Source organism: Diadema setosum, chromosome 12, assembly GCF_964275005.1.
Source record: "Diadema setosum chromosome 12, eeDiaSeto1, whole genome shotgun sequence".
Classification (NCBI taxonomy): domain Eukaryota; kingdom Metazoa; phylum Echinodermata; class Echinoidea; order Diadematoida; family Diadematidae; genus Diadema; species Diadema setosum.
Window position 1 is genome coordinate 5,462,597 of NC_092696.1, and position 13,693 is coordinate 5,476,289.

The window sequence follows — 13,693 nt, forward strand, 5'->3', positions numbered from 1 at the left end:
GACCTCGTATCTCAAAAATGTCAAAAAAAATTTTTTTAGCTTAATGGTCAAATAATGGGTCAAGTGATGTCTTGGCCAGATCCTAACCGTCTTACTCCAAAAATGAAGCCACCATGACATGTCAAAGAGAAGGCTTTCCCATTCACTATAGTGCTTTGGCCGCCATGTTTTTTCGCTCTCCTGAACATTTGACAATTTTGAGATACGAGGTTTTGTCACCCCAGCGACGATATATCAAGTTTTAGACAGATAGATCACCAAATGCAGAGAGAGGTTATACAAAACAATGAACATCAGACCTGTGTACATTGTATAACTAGACAGGTTGGAAATGCTGGATAAATTGATCAACTGAAGTAACATCTCATCAAAAAAGACAGAGAATGATCAAGAGATAAAGATGACAAAGAGGTAAGTAAACAAGGGGAATAATTTTCCTGGTATCACATCGCAATTTGTTATGCATTTCTTGCGTGTAGCAGTTTGTTGGGGTTTTTTTAACATAGGACTGGACAGAACTTTGTTGAAAGTATTATTCCACTGGCCAAAACGGCTAAACCAAATTTGAGAAGTAAAATTATTGTCTGGATAAACTGTAACATATCTAGTTTCACAAAGATAGATCAACAATTGCAGATAGTACAGAACAATGAACATCTACATCAATAATTCTATCACAGCTACGTGTACACGTATGTATGTATGAACTTGAAGACGGGTCCAAAATATTTAATAAACTGATCGACGACATCGATACCTAAGAAGAAGGAGAATGAGAGATAAGAAGAAGAAGAGGTATTAGTAGACAATACACTGATATACAAACAACAATAGACAGAGATAAGAAGATTGGGTTTAACCCTATCTGTGCCATGGGACTTTGGACAGTGTGTGTTAATGCTATTGGGTTTTTTGTGCCACATCAGCACTCACCGCACACAAAGGGTTAACGGGAGGGAGAAGCTACAATATGTAGGAGGAAGACAGGACTATGGTTTGTTTGGTGTTGACCTCTTGACCCCACATTCCTGACGCTACCCTTGGAGGCCTGTGATTTACATTTCACAGGTTCTGACTGGCACTAAATGTAGATAGAATGTTAAAGACATTTTAATCACTTCTGGCATGATATACAGCTGTATTGTACCTATAATAAACTAGAGGGCCCTTCAGTGCATCAGCAAATCAACGGAGCATATCATTTCACGTTGTCCAAAGTTCCAACAATTGGATTTTGATGCACAAAAGCTCACAGTATCATGCTGGATGTACATGTATTACTCTCAGATCTGCTCATGATAATCAAACACTGGCATTGGGTAATATTCAAACTCTCATTCATTAAGCTTTACAATGTATGTCTGCATGGCCCATGTTTGTTTATGTGTTTGCTTGTTTTCATTCTTTTTTATCTCATAATCCCTTGCAATCATGACATTAGTGGATACCTCCTCCTTCATTGACTGAGTGTATAGATTGATCTCAAAAAAAAAAAAAAAATACGACTTCTTGCACTATTGCAGACCTACACGACCAAAAGCACACTGGATCTCAAGCTAAAAAATCGTACAAAATAAGTTTAGTGTAGACTTAAGATTTGCAAAACGAAGTGATTTCGGGTGCTGAAGGCTTGTACCAACGTAGACGTTTGAATTCTAGTACCAGGGAGGTGCACCTCCCTGCTAGTACACATGCAGCAGAAGCAGTATGAAGACATCATCATGAATACAACATTATAATCGCGATTGTGTACATGTAGCTGGTCCCCGCCCCCAGGAATACACAGCCCACCGCACGGCGTCTGGGCGGGCTACGGGAATATGGTGTCAGTACATCGTACAGTAACTCGACGTGTTGGCATCAGCTAAATCATAGTAAATGCTTACCTTTCAGACGTCATATTTCAGTCTCGCTTCCGAATCCGAGGGAAGATCACGTCTGTAAAACTACTAGAAAGTCTGTCACTACAAGTCAAGAAAGTGGCATCTACCCAACACAACAAGTAACTGTCAAAACAGTTCCGATACTGAGGTAGTTCCGAGGTAAAACGAAAGAGGGAACAGGATACGTATATGGAAGGCCATCGCCGCCAAAACGCGTGTCAACACCATACGCGTGCATGTCAGAACGTACGCATGGTTGTTTCGTAACGTACGCATGGTTCTGTCATAACGTACGCATGGACATTTGTCATTATAGTTCTATGAAATTCTTAGCGTACGCATGCTACTGTCATAACGTACGCATGTTACTGTCATAACGTACGCGTGGTCTTGCCATTACATACGTGTGCTTCTGTCATTACGTACGTATGGTCTAACAGATTTTTGTCATTACGTACGTAAGGTCTTGGAATTACATACGTATGGTCTCGTCATTACGTACGTATGGCCTTTTCCTTACGTACGCGTGGTCTTGTCATTACGTGCGTATGGTCTCGTCATTACGTACGCATAGTCTTTTCATTTCGTGAGCAATATATAGCGGGTATGTTGGAATGACCAATTTGGCGGTAGTCCCTATATGATACCAATTAAGGAGGCTCAAGAACAAGAGTTCCAACTGGCAGTAACTATTCAAACAGCTGTCAATTTTGTAAGGATTCACAAAAGAATTCCACAGGTGTATTTGTGCCTTTGGCGGTTGGGATTCTATGCCGCCGTCTTTCTAAGCAATCTGAAGAGTTCCAACTGGCAGTAACTATTCAAACAGCTGTCAATTTTGTATGGATTCACAAAAGAATTCCACAGGTGCATTTGTGCCTTTGGCGATTGGGATTGTATGCCGCCGTCTTTCCAAGCAATCTGAAGATACTTTTGAGCACTAGCATAATGTTGGCCGTATATTTCGCTTGTTTATTTATTCAATGAAATTACATTTTACCTGATGGTAAAGCACATTGAACAGAAGTAAATCCTGTCCAAAACAATGTGCAAAGTTCAATCATAAATCTGAGGCATAATGTGAAAATATTTGAAACTGTATATCCTCACTGGAAAGCCTATATTATCATTTTCCGATCAACTTCGTCAAATGAATCTAATAATTATGTGATTATAACAATGGACCTACTACTTATTGACATTCATCGCCTGTTAATCAATTCATGCACCTGTTTCTGTTAAAGGCGTCACAATAACTTTTTGCTGTAAATATGCTTTCCTGCTTTGATCATATTGCCATATCCTTCATAATATAAGATATTCAGCCTGAATGGAAATAACACTACGTTTTGAAAATCTAGAAACTACATGCGCGGAAGATAATAACTCTCTTAGATCCGGAAAAATGCAAAAAAAAAAAAAAAAAGAGAGAGAGAGAGAGAGAGAGAGAGAGAAAATGCGTGTGCAGCGGTAGTGTATTTTGGGAAAAGATCGCTCAAGTGATCTCATTTGCACGTACTTTACAAGAGAAAGTGAATACTTTGGCAAGTGGATCGTGATTTGTAATCTAATTTTCCAATTTCTCGCACATTGGTTCAAAGTATACATGGACAGTAGCGATTGACAGACAAGTCTAACCATTGAGGCAACATTACCTGCTTGCCCACAAGTGTCCACTGCAGTCATTGATATTCTTTTTTACACAAACTTTGTTGTGTTTTGAGGTTTCCTTTTTTTTTTACTACATATCTCGGCGTAACCGGCTCTGATGTCATCAACACTGTTCAGTGTAATTTGTTTAAGATTTTCAATTTATTGGCTTCTCTGCTCAAGGACCACAACAAATTCCACGAATCTATACATGGAGTTGTTGATTTATGTACTACATGATGTGAAATTATGAAAATCGTCCGGAATGTCCCTTTAAGGGACTACAATACATAACGCAATGTGATACATTCCACAGAGCAGTCATTGAGCAACATTGTAAGTTTTCCTTACATGGATTATGGAATGACGGTGTGAAACGACAAGGTACTGGCAGCAACATCAGGAGAATTGCATAACAATTAAATGCGAGCAAGCGGAGCTAGCGAGCTTGAAAATTGTGACATTTTTTCAGTCCAAAAACTGCCGTTTTGTAGCGATGTTTTTTCGCTTTGGAATTTAAGGGGGGGGGTGCAATTACTGGCAGCAACATCAGGAGAATGGCATAACGATAATATGCGAACGAGCGGGGCGAGCAAGCTTGAACATTTTGACATTTTACAGTCCAAAAACTGCCGTTTGTAGTTATCTTTTTCGCTTTAAAAATTATGGGCGGTGCACCGGGCGCAACCGCTGGCAATTACTGGCAGTAACATCAAGAGAATGGCATAATGATAAAATGCGAGCGAGCGGAGAGAGCGAGCTTGAAAATGTTGACATTTTACAGTACAAAAACTGCCGTTTGTAGCTTATACTTTTACGCTTTGGAAATTAAGGGGGCTCACCGGGCGCAACTGCTGGCAATTTACTGACAGTAACACCAGGAGAATGGCATAACGATGAAATGCGAGCGAGCAGATTTTGACATTTTACAGTCTAAAAACTGCCGTTTGTAGCTATATTTTTCGCTTTGGAAATTAAGAGGGGGGGGGCGCCCATAGTGCGCCACCCCCCCCCCCCCCCCCCTTGATCCACCACTGGTAGTCAAGGGTGTCGCTTTATGTTCGTGATTGGGGGAGGTATGACCAGCGAAGGGGCGTCGAAGTGACCAAGCGGGGAAAAGATGTTCAAAATCTGCACTATAGAGCATCCCCAAATTGTTTGTGTTTGTGTGTGTATATGTTTTATATACATGGAAAGGTTAGGAAATAGCCCAGGTCAAGTTTTATTATTGGCAATGCAAGGCATTTTAAGATAGACTAGTATGTATAAAGCAACACTGCAAAATCTATGATCTGGCTTTGATAACGAAGCGTAAGGTACAAAGGTGTACATTCTATATCACATTACGCAACGTTGCAGCGACTCTTTTTGCCATTCGGATGTTCTGAGTACACTGCGCACATCCTGCTTATATTTAGAATGCCAACCAGGGATCACGCTGAATCACAATCTTTTGTCGGTTCCAGGCTTTTTCAACAACGTTCCACACTATATACCTCTTTAATCATGGTTAAAAGAAATCTTAGAAAAATATTTTATTTCTTGATCACCCTTTCATGTCGATTTCAAAAGCAGTTTACTAACCCTTGCATTACCATTTTGGTGAGGTCTTTTTTTATTTTGTTTTTTGTTTTTGTTTTGGGGTTTATTTACCAGCAGATGGGGGGGGGGACACGTGCCACTCCCCCCCCCCCCTTAGTTACGCCACTGCCTACGCTTTATAATAATTCCTCAGAAGCTGTTGATCTGTGTCGTAGCATCGTTCACAAGGTGGACGCTTCTACTACGCACGTTTATTTTCCAAATAAATTATCCTCTAACTCACATTTGTTTTTTATTTGCCTCAATCAATATTTAAGAAAACAGAGATGGGCAATTCTAATATTGATCTTCGGAATTTGCGAGAATATCTATAACAATAAACTATGCAGTATATACATCGGCGAGAATCAGTTTACCAACATTAATTGGTTATATTCTAACTAACATTTCTGATCATCTATACAGTATATACCTATTGACGACACACAGAATTTCTATACTTATACCAACAAAACTTGAGACAAACTGCAAATTTCATCTGCATTAGAAAAAAAATATTGTTGTTCAACGACGAATTAATCACAGAAACATGAGACAATTTATCATTATGCGCAGACACAGATATTGCAGATAGCGTCTCTGAAGCGTTCTAAGATATTATTCATCTCTTATTTTGGCATGCATATCCCTGATATTGAGCAGAAACATAACACAAATTTTTTTTTTTTTTCATGGACGGCAAAGGAAAATTTGTGTTCAATTAAGAAAATAAATGCCTTAAACAAAACAAAATTTGTATTCAGATTCAATACATGTATTCATTTATTGTAATCTGACAGTAACACAGTTTTTCAATCTAGCTTTAAAAGAATATAACGTTTTAAATGATTTAACATAATCTGGAAGTGTGTTCCAAAGGTTTGGTCCATTAGGTCTTATAGATTTTTGTGCAATTAAGGTTGCAGGAGGTCGTAGAGGTCGCAAGAGGTCATATAGAGGTCGCAGGAGGTCGTAGATTTGAATCCCGCCCGAATATGTAGGCCTTTGATTATTTTTTTTATCGTGGCTACTACTAAACACTGATTAATTCGGTGCCTATACGTTGATGTAGAGCAATATCAATATCAATTGAAACACTTTATCAAATTGACCCCTCCTCCCCCCCCCCCCCCGAAAAAAAAGAAAGTCCTCCTGATAATTTATTTATCCTAGAACACCAGAGATGTTCGCGTGCATTATCAATTCGCAAAATTTCGCGAGTCAAGGTTTCCGAAATGAAAATGCATGCGACAGTTCTTGCCTGCTATACCATATGCATTGAATGTCAGTGGCGATTCGCGAACGTTTTGTGCCACGAAAAAAGACCGTCGGCTCCAAGTCACGACAATATCATGCCGCGAAAATGTTTTGCTTTTCAACCGAGAAACTATCTTGTTTCACCATGGCTCAACTTCTGTAATAGCCTACTATTTAGAATTACTGTAACAAATCCAAAATTGATGCGTTATTTCTCGTACAGAAAAGGACATTCCAATTGGTATATATAGATTCTGTCTATTTAGCTTGTACCTCTCCTTTATCAAAACAACTATAGAACTATGAGAGTACGTGACCTCTGTACCTACCAGTCTGCACTATATTAAAGCACATCAACACAATTACTTCATTTCTTCCACGATACATTCATCCCCAACTGCAATACCAACCTCCTATCCCACACGTCATTGCAAAGATTTTCGTTTTCATTAATCCGAAGCAACTCCTCTTCCATAGTTCTATCTCATACCACGGACCTTGCAGTTAATAGAAATCACTGCCGGAACGAATCAAATCATGCGCGACACCTTTGCTTTTCTTTCAAATCTCCCATGACAAAGCATAGGCCTATCAATATCTAAAGATCAGGAAACATCTAAATATGTCATTCACGATATGCTTTATGCATTTGATATTTCGGATCACTATTCATGAATGTATTAAACATCAAACCATTCAGGAAAAATTCACGCCTTATATAGTTTAGGGCATATTGCACTCACTTCATCCCTTTATACTTGACAATCTATTTTCACCAACGCAATGCAAAACTCCAGAATATTAAATAACATGGTTTTCTCATATGCTCTGTACTTTCAATTTCCTATTATTTTTTTAGACTGCCGTCTCAAGTTATTAGCCTATTTATAACGACAGACTTCTGCATTCCAATCCCGCCAAAATCATTCTACCATGAACCAGTTAGATCACCATTTATTCCTCTATCCTGAATTGTTAAAATCAACACAATTTTGCATTCTGTCATCAGACTACTGTATATTCAATTTTACTTATATGAGTGTACTGATTGTGCGCCTTATTGTTCTTGAAAAAAATAAAAAGAATACTCTTTTTCATTTGGAGTACGTTCAATGCAGACAAGAGAATAAAGTCCGATTCTGAATTGAACTAAACCGAACTGATATGTTAACTTTTAATTGCTTTCTCACTGGTTGTGCGAGATCGTAATAGCTACAGAAAAATATATGATGCACTACGTACGCATCGTCGAGTCATTACGTACGCATTGTTCCGTAATAACGTACGCATGGTTCCGTCATAACGTACGCATGGCTCTGTCATTACGTACGCATCGTTCATTCATTACATACGCTTGGTTCTGTCTGAGAGTGTGCCATTTTTTCCGAATCCATGCGTATGTAATGGCAAAACCACGCGTACGTTATGAAAGAAGCATGCGTACGTTAGGAATTTCATTGAAAAATAATAGCAAATGTCCCATGCGTATGTTATGAAAGAACCATGCGTACGTTATGAAATAAGCATGCGTACGTTCTGACATGTATGCGTATGGTTTGGCACGCGTTTTGGCGGCGATGGCCTTCCATATACGTATTCGCAGCACTGTACGTATAGCAGCAGTGATACCTCGTTCCCCCTGGCCTGGATGGATTACCCGATCATGATCATCCTTCCGAACCCCCCGCCGCGGCCCTCTCCTGGCATAGTGCATGTTTTATCCGTACTGGGTTGCTGAAACTGCGTGCGCGAGGCCCACATTACCAGCAGTGCCGTATAGGCAGGCACGCACTGGTGGTGAGCAAGCAGGTGGTAGGAAAAGGGTCAACATTATTGATCTCTTCAACTCCCAAGGAAAGTTTAGAATATAATACGCAGCTTATAGGGAGTGAACTGTTCTAATCACTATTTCAGAATGTAACTACGGAGCATGAAACTAAAGGGAACCTTATCATTGCCTAGGAATACCCCCTAAAAAGTGTATCTATGCACTGAGAAATATTGCAAGTTGATTTTGACGCAGATATTGACTCCTTCAAAGGCTTTATGACACAACAAGAACTAGTTCAAAAGACTATTCGTAGAAACTCCACAAAAAGGGGGCGTGTACCGTAACTTCCGGAACAATCATTCGGAGGATTTGTGGTGCAACGTGTGGTTCTATTTTCTACATTTTTTGATAAGAAAACAAAAACAAACTTACATTAATTTACCTTCTGTACGACAGACACCTCAATATTTCGTGCTTGAATGTGCGTTTTTATTCAGTCACTTATATCTTGATATATTCTGGGTCATGTTTTAGCTGTCAAACTATTTTTTCTTAGAATAGGCGTCAGTTTATCAATGTGACAGTTAAGTTTCTTATCGCCCATGCAACTATCCTCCTACACAGATTTTAAGATCAATTGTTTAAGTCATACATCAACAAATATTAGAAACGTAGTGTACGTAAACGGTGCTGGCACAAAAATGATTAACTGTAATTCTTTTTTTTTTTATTAGTTGAATGAGCAGAGAAAATGGGATTCCGTCAATTACAGACAGTCTATGATAAAGAATTGGTTATTTTCTCAATTCTTATTCAATGAATAAATTATGAATCAATTCAAAGTAATTACCTCTTCACGATGTTTAGATAAAAATATTGATGGCTGTCAGATGAATGTAAAACTTGTGGGATGAGAAATAAACAATAGTGCATCACTATAATTTCTAGGTATATGCATGTGACACTTGATAGTATACATCAGTGTACGTTATACCACTGAAAAACCATCATATAGTAGGGCCTATATCATGTTCAGCAAAACAATGGGTGAATATTGGAGTGCTTTTGAGATGTATAAGTCTAATACAATGTAACTTTTCACGTTTAGATTTTTGTGTCTCCATCCGGTGAATACTCTTGTTGTTTCATGCCAAAAAGTGTTCTTCTGATCATGGAGGTAGCATTTCTACCTCTATGTTCTGACCTATACTGTCTGTAATATAATCCATTCAATTAAACATTGTATTCATTATGCTGCTACATAGACATGTTTTAGGAATATTCACCTTGGCTAATTAATGAATTTATATATTGCTGGAGTATTGTTCATCAAAGTCCGGCATAAAGTAACTTGATGTGTTGTAGTATAAATGAGCGATTCCAGTTCCATATTGTATCCAAACATTGATAAAAACTGAATGTATAATATAGGTTTTCCCGCCCGATTTCATCAGATTTGCATTCGATTTAACAATTATTTCATCAATGCGATCATTCAAGTTCGAGTGAATTTGAATGGTCACCGAGATCAGCATTCAAAAAGCCAGAGTAACCAGTTCATTTACTTCAATTTCATCAGTATGTGATTTCATGAGCCTTTTAGTATGTAAAAGGGGCGCTCATCGGCATCGTCGTGAAGAAGGTTAACAAGAAATTCAAATTCACAATAAGCCAAACCTTTACAATTATTTTAAGGGCATATGATTTTCGTTGTTTCTTCTTTGTAGTTATATACTCATCTATTTGAATGCATCTTGAAATAGGACTTTTGCCTTCACAGGGCCTGTAATGATATATGAAAGCTCATAGCTCCTCTTTGAAACACATACATGCACATTATTATACACAACTTTAACGCTGCTCATATAAAATTTAAGGGTATACATGAATATTTCGAATACGGATAGAATTTATGGATGAAGCTTTTGAAAACCATTAACTATCACTGGCGAAACCAAATTGGGTGAAACAGGTCTACAGCTGAGTCGATTGTAGCAACTAATGATATGGACACGGAGAAGGTATAGGAATGGAATAAAGAATGAAATGTCCATTTGAATGTATAGACAACATTTTGAGATATAGCCATTCTCTTATGTTACACCCATATTATTCTTTAAGGGGGTAATTTGAAAGTGGAAGACAAGATTATGCAGATAAAACAATTGATAGACTAAGCTGTATAAATGAAACTTTGAAACTAAAATGTATTATTGTATGCAGTAATCCAAACTTGAAGAGAGAGAGAGAAAAAAAAAAAGAGAAAGGACCCGTGGAAATGTATGTAAACTTTTTATGTTGATTGAATTCGAAATTTCAAAGTGCAAAGTTAGTATTTTTAACTGACGCTGGCATTTGGGACGAAATTGAACGTCTATCCAGCTGGCGCGAAATTGAATGCCAACTTTGAGTCGTTAAATTGAATGAATTTCTCTATAAATAGAATGAAACAAAATCTAAAAAGAATGACATGAAACGAAATTGAATGCTCAGAGAATATATGAACCGTGAGAGTAGAGCAGTGGTCAAAATCGCTTGAACTTGAACACCTTTTGATTAATTCGAATGCAAATCTAATGAAATTGGGTGGGAAAACCTATACTATTGTTATAATTATGTAACAACATTAAAATAATAACTTGACATACAGTGTAAATATAGCTGTGATGGGGTCGATCTAGGGCGATATTTGATTGCTTGTGTGCGCTTATACCGTATGTCCCCCCCCCCCCAAAAAAAAAAAAAATAAATAAAATAAAATAAAAAATAAAAAATAAAAAACACAACGGGACACTCCGCAATGATAACTTTAAAAATAGTGAATCAATCCAAATACAATTTCAGGGTACGAAACTAATACAACTCATTTGCCCACATCTTACAGAAAAACCCATTCGATTTGCTTCAGTGGTCAAAGAGAAATAAGCAATTTTGTAGAGTATGTCAGGAATCTCTTCCCTCCATGTAAGTTCTGTCTGAGTGTTCACACACTTAAGAGCATCCAAGTGCTAAACTTGGAAGAATCAGACTCATGACATGCTTTACAACAATCCACATTTCTCTGTGACTGCTTAACCAAATTGACTTGGGTTTTCTGCAAAATAGAGCTAAGATGTTATGTTTTAAGACCCTGAAGTAGCATTGAGACAATTTCATCATAATTGGGTGTTATCAATGCGAAAATCTGGTTGTAATTTTTTTGGGGACATACTGTATAATACCATAACGGGGAGGGGGCTACACATTAACCCTGCTTAGTTACATTATTTCCTATAACTCTTAAAGAGAGGGGGAATGAAACCTTAAATATAGATTTCTGTCGATTGAGTGAATGCAAGATACTGAAACACATCAGTGAAACATGAGGAATTTCCGACAATCTGTTCAAAAGCTATGAATTATCCCGACTTTTGTGTAACTTTTTATCAATTGATTATTCGTGCATGTCGCAGGAGAGTGGTAAGTATAAAAAGAATTCTACAAAATTTCATCTTTTATTTCAGTTCATCAGTGGGAAGTTCCTATTCCTGACAGTTTTATGCCGTCCTGCTGACAATTATGAGGAGGGTGATTTGCAAGAAGCTAAGTGCTTTTTCATTATGCTAGAACAGTTAAGGTTGTATTGCGTTGAACTCTACACTTTGAAAGGATTGTCCAGCTTTCCTCAAATTTCACTGTACAGATGTTCTGGGTGATATAGTTTACATCAACTCAATTTACTTGGGTTTCAAGTAGCCAACGTCACCGCAAGAACATCACTTAACTTTTCAGAGTGCATGAGCGGTATAAAAAACGATACCCTGTGTATTATTCCGTTATGGTTGTTTATCCTAAAAAAAACAAACAAACAAACAAACAATTTCCTATAGAACGTTTTACTCGTGTTCATACCCGATATTTATGTTGAATGCTTGAAAACATTCTATCCTATATACTAGTGCATTCAATCATTAAATATATGTATATAATGAAGAGTTTGATTGGAAACATTCTATTGCAGATCAACGCCGTTTTCGAAATTGTTTATAGCAAGGCCCTCAAATATATCAAGAGAAAAATAAAATCTTTTCAATGATAATGCAGTCATTACGTATCAAGAAATAGTTTTGAAGATTTCATTTCAATCATCTTTTCTTTCTTTCAGCAGCTTTAATCTCAAATATCTCAAGGTTATAACATTTGAAATAACTGTTTTTGTATTGAAATATTTCATATTGAGTAGAACTGAACTTCACATCCGCTTTTGATGGTTTGGTATTATGGTCTTTCATAGTGTGTCGAAGTGAACATTTTGTTTGGCTCACAAATCCATGCTACACTCTTAGAAAAAAAGGTTCTTTTGAGCACCATTAAATGGTTCTCAGCACTGTCACAATAGCGACACCCTTTTAGGTGCTCGTGAGAACCTTTTCTAAATGGTGCTTGTCGGCACCTTTTGCAAAAGGTGCCCATTAGAACCTTTTTCCCGATGAAATGGTGCTCGTGAGTACCATTTAAAAGGTGCCCATGGGCACCTTTTTGACTAAAGATGGGCACCTTTTTGACTCTTTTCAAAAGGTGCTCATGGGAACCATTTCACTGGAAAAGGTTCTAATAGGCACCAATGTTAAAAGGTGCTGACAGGCACCATTTAAAAAAGGTTCTCACAGGCTCCAAAAAAGGTGTCGCTATTGTGACAGTGCTGAGAACCATTTAATGGTGCTCAAAAGAACCTTTCTTTTTTTTTTTCTTAGAATGTAGTATGTGAATTGATGTCTGTGTATTTTTGGTGTGTTTCACATGCAGTGCTGGTAAGGTGCTTCACTGGCACCATTCTTAAAGGTACATTACCTATCTGCATTGAAAATGTGCATCACAAACCCATTTGAAATGAAATGAATTCATCTGAATTTCATCTGATCAGTCAAACATACGTTCAAAACATGTATATTAGCAATACATCAGCATATCATACATTATAATTGACACTAGAAAAAAAAAAGAGCAAGGATAACACACCCATGCACACACACTTTCACAAGCATGAATACATGTACATAACATTCACCAATATTTTTTCATGAAACATTACTCAATAACTGAAAACCATAGAAATTTGCTCTTTCACAAATTCGCAGAAATGTATTTATTCACCTTCACTTTTACAATCTTAAGTTGAGGTTTGTATTTGTCATGTTATAATCTGTCAAATATTCTTAACAAAATATTTTCATTTGTTCACTAATTTTTCCCACAATATTTGTCATTTGTGTACCGAGCAGTTTTTGAAACACCATCACACATCTCTGTACAGATGATATAAAATAGCAAGAGGTGCATCAGGCTTTTGAAATACATAACAAAATTTCTAATTCTGTGTGAAATAATTCCTGCATGGATGAGATACAGTAATTGTGTAAGTCTTAAGATAGGCAGAAGTCAAGTACATTACCTGCTTAAGTAGCATGAGGAACTTTTTCCACATATTTGCTAGTTTGTTCGGTGTTGTTGTTTGTTTTTTCTTCTTTTAACGTATATTTGTCGTAAAAGCAACTATACAAAGGGCAGGAAA